Source organism: Pinus tabuliformis, chromosome 5_2 (genome assembly GCF_031772625.1).
Source record: "Pinus tabuliformis cultivar Carrire ecotype Pingquan chromosome 5_2, CPIR1, whole genome shotgun sequence".
Lineage (NCBI taxonomy): Eukaryota > Viridiplantae > Streptophyta > Pinopsida > Pinales > Pinaceae > Pinus > Pinus tabuliformis.
The window spans coordinates 964,900,193-964,909,365 of NC_142306.1; the positions used below are offsets into that span (position 1 = coordinate 964,900,193).

General features: G+C 34.7%; 1 pseudogene; it reads right to left on the minus strand.

Annotated features, from left to right (window-relative positions):
* Positions 1 to 278: 278 nt before the first annotated feature.
* On the minus strand, positions 279 to 1,473 carry LOC149162506 (putative zinc finger CCHC domain-containing protein At4g19190 pseudogene; annotated as a pseudogene).
* Positions 1,474 to 9,173: the final 7,700 nt, after the last annotated feature.

Sequence of the window (9,173 nt, forward strand, 5' to 3'; positions counted from 1 at the left end):
TGCTGCTCATGCAATCCATGGAAATAAATGGGCATCCATTGCAAGGATTCTACAGGGGAGAACTGATAATGCAACAAACAGTTTAAACTGTCCGCAGTTTTGTATGCATCCGCTAAACTTAATGAGAGAAAAATCTTCCAAATTTATGATTTCCTACAGTCTCTCCAAGATCTCGGCTAGAATCGGAAGATTTGCTGGGATTTGTTGAGCGCTAAGATTCTCAACAATTATCTCTTCGACCTTGACTAAGCAAATTACATGTGTTTTGGTTGCGGAACTACTACAGCATAAAAATCTGGCTTCATAATCATCTAGAGCAAACAGCTCCGAAATTTGGGCCAACTATGGCAGTGAAATAGCATCGTTGCACTTACTCTGAATCTGAAGTCAAAGATATGCTAGGGTCAGAATTGTGTTGCTTCCGTTTCTTATGCCGATGATCAGAGTCTGAGCTTGCCGATGTGAAAGAAACAGAATGGTGCTGCTTCCTTTTCCTTTGTTTCTTTCTGGATTTTTTTCTTCAACTTATCTTTTGAGAAACTGGTCAATAGTTCTGGAATGTCAGGTCCTCCATTTAAAAATCCTCCATACTCGCCAAAAATGTCTTCTGGAATTATTTGCTGGTTTGGATCGTCTAACTTGAATCCACCACGGGGAGGGCTTATACCTCCTGGCTGTTGCTTAAGCTCCCACTTTATGGGCTCATCAAAGGCTGTATGTGCCTTGAGTGCTGTTAAAGGATCATCCCTCTTCAACCGACTTTCCTCATTGGGCATTATTGCATCCTTCAATGGGCACTCTCGATCACCACTTTGGCGGCCATATGTACCACATAGTAAGTATTTCACATTTCGGATCTCAACTCCAAAGGTGCATTCTTTAACACTTCAAATTCCTCTTCGGTTGGTAGAGTCCTGCCATACAGATCTTTTGGTCATGGTTTCTTCTTTTCTTCAACTATTGAACCCTTATCAACTGTATATCCATTCCCTTGAGTATTTGAAGCACTAGCATAGGAATCTTGCTGTTCACTACTAATACCAAGTTTCCTTCTCTCATCTTCAAGTTCTGCAGCCTTTGCACTTTCAGCATTGTAGCCAGGAGGGCGCATGTACATAAAGCTCACAGCTTTCATCATCTCCACCTTCTCTTTCTTTTTTTCGAAATGGCAGCAGTCTGACGAAAGAATTCCTGTTTCTGAGAAAACTCGTGAGCAACTTCTTCGGCTCTGCGCTGTTTTTCGGCATCGGTCTGCTCGGCGATCCATTTGCGCTTCTGATTTGGGTAAGAGAGCGGATGCCATGGCTTCTGATTCAGGTATGAATGACTCCATGCTGTCCCTGCTTTGGAGGAGTAATCCACTTCGCCTTTGGCTATTCGCTTGCTCAGTCTCAACCCTCCTTCCTCTTCTCCATCCATGGTTACTAATGTCACAGTTCTTCTCTACAACTCATGTAGACGAAGTCCGGAAAGAGGTGTAGATGATGAAAAACAACAATTTTTTTAAAATGATTTTTTTATTTTCTTTTATGTTGTTTTTATTAAATGTTTTGCATGTTTTTTATATTTTTTTAAATATCTAAAAACAAAAAAAATGGTTATTTTTTTTATAGTTTTTTTTTAAATATCTAAAACAACAAAGAAACAAAAAAAGGTTATTTATTTATTTTTTTAATTAATGGTTTGCATTTTTTAAATATCTAAAAAACATAAAAAAAAATGGTTAGTGTTTTTTTAAATATTTAAAAAAACAAGGGAAAAAGAAAAAAAGCATGGTTTTTTTTTTTTTTTTTTTAACAAAAGAAAATGGTTAAAATTTTTTTAATATCTAAAAATAACAAAAACAAAATGGTTAGTTTTTTTTTTAATAATAATAATATATGTTATGATACATATAGTATTATTATTTTGTGGATTTTTTTTTTTTTTTAATCTAAAATTAAAAACTAAATTTTTTTATTTTTTAAAATCTAAAACTAAATGTTTTATTTTTTATTTTTTAAATCTAAAATTAAAAAACTAAATTTCATCTAAAAATTTAAAGATGTTTTTTTTCATTCACAAAATTCTTTATTGTCTTTTTGCAAATTAGTTCTCCAGCAAGAGTATGTTTATTTGAACAAAATCAATAGACTTTCTGATCTTCCTGATCGCACGAAGCGCAGGAAGAGAGCATACTAGTCGCTTGATTCGTTTTTATTCATGCAGGGGGGGTGTTTTTGAAAAGACAAAATTTAAAACTAGCTAAACACTAAATCATCAGAAAACTCAAACATGAATTCCCTTATGAAGATCCTGCTGTCACCAGGTCTCACAAGTTATTTTATCTAAAGAAAAATAAATACTGAATTAAATTCTAATGCCTAATCCCTTAGCACCATCCCCGGCAACGGTGCCAAAATGTTGGGCAATTTATTGGGTTTAAATTGCTGCATTAAATTATCGACCAGGGAAACTCGTGAGCTTGTGATGATACCAGCAAAATATATGCAGGAGTAGGCAACTAACTCTATGTCTAGTTAAATTATTTACGATTCAATATAATATGCAAGGGAAGAGGCTCCCGACTAAGGAGGTCCTGGTTGTCCTTCCCTACAGTATCATAGAGAAATCATTGATTACATAAAACTAAAAACTTGAAATGAAAACAAGAGAATGAACTTAATTATTGTTTAGATTCAAGTAGAGAGAGAGACTAACTTAGTCTCTTGTTTTTCCTCTCATGTACTAATCCAAACTAAACTAAGATTCATTCATAAGCATAAGAAATGAAATGACTTGAAACATAAAAGCACAAAAGAATGAATTTCAATTACCATATAAATCAATGGAGAGAGAGCCTAACTCAGACTCTTGGTATCTCCTCATATGATATTTGAAACATAAAAGCAAAAGAACGAATTTTAATTATCATGCAAATCAAATAGAGAGAGAGAGCCTAACTTAGACCCTTAGTTGTCCTCTCATATGCTGATTAGATTCTAATTTAAAACTCATTCATCAATCACAAACAAATCCTCAAACATCTAAACAAGTAAATCAAATAAGATCTAAGATGAAATAAAATGTTTCTCTCATCCTTTTAGAGTGAGCTCAATTCTCTTAAGAACAAGACAAATTATTCCATATACTACATTAAGGAAAATTAAATCTAAAACTACATAATGGAAATAAAACTACATAATGGAAATGTATGTAAAATGAAGCTTTATTCTATTCCATCATAAGTTTGGATACATGCTCTAAGAGTCCTCCCCTTGGAATGGAGGAGGTACTCCTATTTATACAATAGGATGAGATAACAAACTCATAATGATGATCCACTAATCTCTCTTTTAGTTCCATACATTTCTCAACCATCTAGACACATAACCCTATCCTCCATGATCTCCTCCATGAGGTCCATGATTTTCTCCATGATCTTTTCCATGAGGCTTATCTTATCAAATTCGAATTTGATCATTCAAGGCCACATAAAGATGCCCTGGAAGCTTCCTTTGTACCTACACATGTCAACAAAATCATTCTAATTGTTAGGTATAAGTATAAGCATATTATTTTCTAAAGTTTAGCCATAAATTTGCTTAAAAATGTTAAGAATTAATAAACTTTGGAAAAGCATAGTTATAACCCAATAATGAGGTAAATGGAATGATATGGAGGTGGAATGGAGGTGACATGAAGGTAAAATGTGAAGATATTGGTGAATAATGGAGTGAAAATAGGGACTATTTTGAGGCCCAACACCATGTTTATTGGAAAACAGCTGCTAATAAAATCCTTAGAGTTGGTTTCTATTGGCCTACCCTCTTCCCAACATCCATAAGATGGTAACTGCTTTCCATAAATGCCAAATCTTTGAAGGAAAGAGAAAAGTATTACCCTTACCCCCGAAACCCATTTCTGTTGAAAGTCCTTTCCAATAATGGGGATTGGATTTCATTGGTGAAATTCATCCTCCATCCTTTGCCCAACACAAATGGATCCTGATTGCCACAGACTACTTTACCAAATGGATAGAAGCAATCCCTTCCAGATCTGCTACTAGTATTGTTATTATAAAATTCCTTGAAACCAATATCCTTTGTGATTTGGTTAGCCTAGGAAACTTATCACTGAAAATGTTGCAGCTTTCAAATCAAAAAAGATGGTGGATTTTTGTCACAAGTACCATATTTCTTTTGGTCATTCAACATCTTATTACCCTCAAGGTAATGGGTTGGCTGAATCCTCAAACAAAAGTTTGGTAAATATCATTAATAAGATACTAGAGGACAATAAGAAGTCATGGCACAACAAATTGATTAACGCACTATGGGCTAACAGATTGACTACAAAGAAATCAATTGGCATGTCCCCATATCAAATCGTTTACAGAATGGACACAATTTTCCCTTCTTCCATGGAAGTTCTAGTCATGAATATTCTTCAAGAGATAAAAACTAAACCTAATGATATAAAAAGAAGGATAAATCAGACAATTCAGTTGCAGCAGTCCAGTGAAGAAGTATACATTAGGGCTTAGGTTGTCCAGGAAAACATAAAGAATTTTTTTGACAAAAGAACCAAAGCTGATGATTTCAGCCTGGGAGACAAAGTTTTGAAATGGGACTCAAGAAGAGAAGATAAATGGAAGCAAGGTAAATTTGAAAATATTTGGAAGGGTCCATACATTGTTTATGCTTTCAAAGGAAATAATGCATTTTTTATTAAAGAATTGGATAGAACAAAGCTGCTAGGACATCCTGTCAATGGCAGGATGTTGAAGCATTACTTCTTATAAGCACAAAGATTTCCCTCATTCAATTGTAAATACCACAATATTTATGTTTTTGATTGGATGACTCATTTGACAAAGTTTGAAACCTGCTTTTGATTAAATTACTACAAAAGGAAATCAGATTGAAGACAATGTAGATATGAGAGCTTAAGGCTACTAATCTAATGTTCTTGACACTTCACCTTGAGAAGTGCCATCCCCAGCTGGAGCAACTGTTAGGATCCTATAATTTATAGGATCTCAAGGTGATTGAGTATCTCACATTTTTGCAGATTTCATATTTTTCATAGATCTCAATATTCAATTGATTTCCAAAAAAAAGTAGGGTATTTAAAAAAAAAAAAGAGGAAAAGAAGAAAAGAAAAAAATGAAAAGAAAAGAAAACCCCAAATATTGTTCAATTCATAGAGTCTAAGCATGTTTGAACAAATTTTAATTTATATTGATAGGATAGAAAATAAACATCTGCAAAATAGTTCAAGATTGGAAAACCAGTAACTAGGTAGAAATGAAATTGGTTCAAATGTTCAATCTGGACCAATAGGAGAAATAAGTGATAGAGTATGTTAGAAAAATAAAGAATAAGAGAGAAAGTAAGAAGGGATCTGCAAGTCCAAATGCACCTTGCAAAAAAAGGAAAAATTTTAGATTGGAAACAAAAGGGTAGGTAGATTGAGAGAATTAAGAAGATAAAAGGACATGAAAAATTCCTTTAATGTTTTATGACATCGTTCATGTTTTTTCCTAATGTTAATAAAAAATAAATTAAAAAGGTTAGGGGTCTAATACATTACTCCTAACTTTATCCTATACTCCGCCCCCCTTTTCATTTTCCTACCCCACCATTCACATGCTAGTCACATCAATATTACCCACCCTACACCTTTCATCAAATCCCCGCAATTGATATTTGATCCAATGGCCCACATGACTTTCCAGCCCCACCTCACCCTCTGAACGTTAAGGCAGGGGGCATCCGAAATCAGTGGTTTCGGACCGCTTACGTGTCACACTATCGCGATTTCGCATGCCCCCACTCATTCCACTTACCACTCCATAGAACCTCTGAAAATTGGTTTTCACTTTCCAATAAACCACCCCTCCATTGTGACCATTCACCAATGCCACTGCTCCGCAATCCCACTCTGTCCCATCAGCCTATCACCTCCATTCCCGTGCTATACCATTCCACATTGAATTTGTTGGACCGTTACCCAACAGACCCGCGCCACTTTAGGCCACTCCAACGAGGATTCTTCGAAACTATAAGTGCGCCATCTCACTCATTTACCAAGTTTTCCATATGTTATCTTTTTCTTACAGGAGAAGGTGAAGGCTTGCTCGTGCATACACAATGAAATAATAATAGAGTTGCAAAAAGTTTCCCTTCTCTGCATTTACCAGAGATCCACCTTCTTGGATCCCATTTTCTATTCATCCCCGTTCTATTTTCCCTCTCTCAGTTCCCTATTCTTCTCATTCCTTTTTTGTTACAGTTCACTTGCAAATTCAAAAAATAGTCCAAGTTTAAAACTTTACAGAAGATAGCCATGCCACCGAAGAGGAAAGAACAAGATTTGTTCAATCCAATTGTGCATCCACCAGTGGACTTGGACCATATCCCACTTGCAAATAGAGATTTCAAGATACATGAAACCATATCCGAATTTTATCTCTTTGACATCTACTTTTGGTGGGAGGACAAATTTGCTGATGAAATGGATGATATAGGACTATGGGATACAAATCTCCCTTTCTATATTTTTCCTAAAACCCATAGCTACCTAGAATTGATCATAAAATGTTAGTCATGTTATAACCCACATCAAAGGGTAGTAATAGCCCCATCAAGAGACATACTATTTACCATTGATGCTAAATCTATAATGAAGATGATGCAAGATCCTATCATTGGAGGAGCATCTTCTTTTTCCGATGAAATCTTAAGTGAAATGTACCAAAGACTAGACTTTGCCAAAAGAGCTAAAACCATAGAACTCTTCATGACTGAACATACTCCACTACCTAACAAAAATCCTCCATATTCCTCCTTTTCTTTCCCTGATAGAACCAGGCATATAGTCATTGTACTTTCATATCTGCTAGGACATTATTCATATCAGTGGCTTGATGAAGCCATAATAGGTTTCCTGTCCATATTGTCATCTGATGTAAATCCCTCTACCATGTTTAATTTCAGTCAATTCCTAGCAGATGCCATCCATGAGAAATTCATAAATTTCACCAAAGAGGAAGTGTTTCAGTATTCTTTAGTATTAGTGTACATGTTTGCTTATTTTCAGGCAAATAGATTTCATTTTGCAATGACCAAGTTGAATGAAGAAGGAGAACCCCAATCTATCATCTTTTGGACAACCTTAGTAATGAAGGATCAAGGGAACTTCACATACAAAAAATTAATAGAGATGTTTGTCCATCCAACTATGATCCATTATATGTGAAAGTAGTAGAAGAAATTATTAAGAAGAAGGAGATGGATATAGTAGCCTTAAAGAAACAACTCAAAATTCCTGCCACACATGATCCCCTAACCAAAGAAATAGAGGAGAAAAAGAGTCAGAAGGCAGAAATGATGAAATTAATTATGGAAAAGTCACTCCAAATAATACAATTTGAAATAGAGATGGAGAAGATGGTACGAGAGAAGAAAAAAGAAGCACAATTGACCATCCCTACTATGGAGGCTCTTCCTCTTATGGCTGTTCCTACAGCTACTCCAGCAACTACTACTATAGAGATAGGAAGCAGTACAAAACATCTAGCCAGATCCATGGAAAGCATGAATCTTCAAATATAGGAAATCAAGAGACTTGAAACTCAAGTCAACTTTCTGCAAGATCATATTAAAATAACTGAAAGCGCACATTCAACAGAAATGCATAGGGAAAGAACACTAATTGAAAAATTGCATAAATCTGAAAAGGAATCATCAATTAGCAACACTCTAGGAAGGGTGAAGGAAATTATCTTGAACAATATCATTAATGGCATGAATGAGATGTGGACCAACATTCAAATTGTATTTGAACAGAAGGAGCTAGTTGAAAAAGCTAAGGAAGCTATTTCAAATACTAACCTAGAGTTGGGAGACATGCCAACAACAGCCAACAGAATCATCAAATTTATGAATTCAAAGAACAGGTATGAGCTTGAAGAGTTGGGAGTAGTAGACAGGACAGAGACCATCCTACATGTGAAAAAGGTATTAACCAAAAATAACTTGACTATACAGCTTGAGGAGAAATGTCAGAATTTGGAGCTATCAGTAAATGGATTTTTTAATAGAATTTAGCTTTTAACACAAAAGGGTCTCCCTTATCTATTTTTCATTAATGAAAAAACTCATGACTAGTGTAGATTATGTCAAGAGGCTAAAAGACATATCAAAGGATGTTGTCAATCTCTCTAATATCAGAGGTAACATAAAATGAAAATAAATTTTGGAGGCTATCAAAAATCCAATCTATATTGAACATGAATTGAAACATGTTTTTACAGTAAAACCCACTTTTTCAAAGTACATTGAAGCAGATGAGGTATACTGTAGGTTAATCAAATTCAAAATCCCAGATGAAGATCAATGGAGTGACTTGTGTAACTACCAAAAGGAAGAATATAATCCGGATTGATGGAACAATGCATAGCTGAGTTAGAACCTAGCCGAGTTAGCAAAGCCAACACACCATATTAAAGAGCAGCCAAATCAACCACTACAATAGAATTAATTACCCAGCAATGACATTCAGAGAAAAAGGGACCAGATGTCCAAGTTACCTCATTGTGGCCACTTCGTGTTTACATTAGTCAAATTTTATTTTTGTTGCAATTAATAACAAACTGCAAAGTGTATACGACAGTCATTGTAGATTTTAGTTAAATACTTAATGCATTGGAAGTATTAGGGGTTGGACCCTAATAATTGAAAGACTTTTTCATTTGAAGCACTGTAATTTTGGAGCTAGAGCATTGATAATAAAGACCATTTGCAATACACTTGAGCTATTTTTATTTGGTGATGTTCTTCTTTTTGTGTTAAATGTTTCGTTTTTTCTATAGTATGCATCATTTAAATCTTGTTGTAAAACAAAAAATTTAGAGTAAGATATGCTGTTACAGCACCTTATTTCTATCTATGTTTACCATATACATGTTTTCCTCTGAAGTCTGGTTAAAAAATACTTAATTTCTTTTTAACCACTATTGATTTCACCATTCTATCATTTCATTCGTTATTGTGCTTTAAAGATCCATTAGAAATAGTTAGCTAACCTTGTGAATGATCTAAAAAATTTGATGTTGCAATCTAGCTGTTGATTCCATAACCCAATGGAAAAGGTTTAAATAAGATCTACCCCAACCATCCAATCAATCA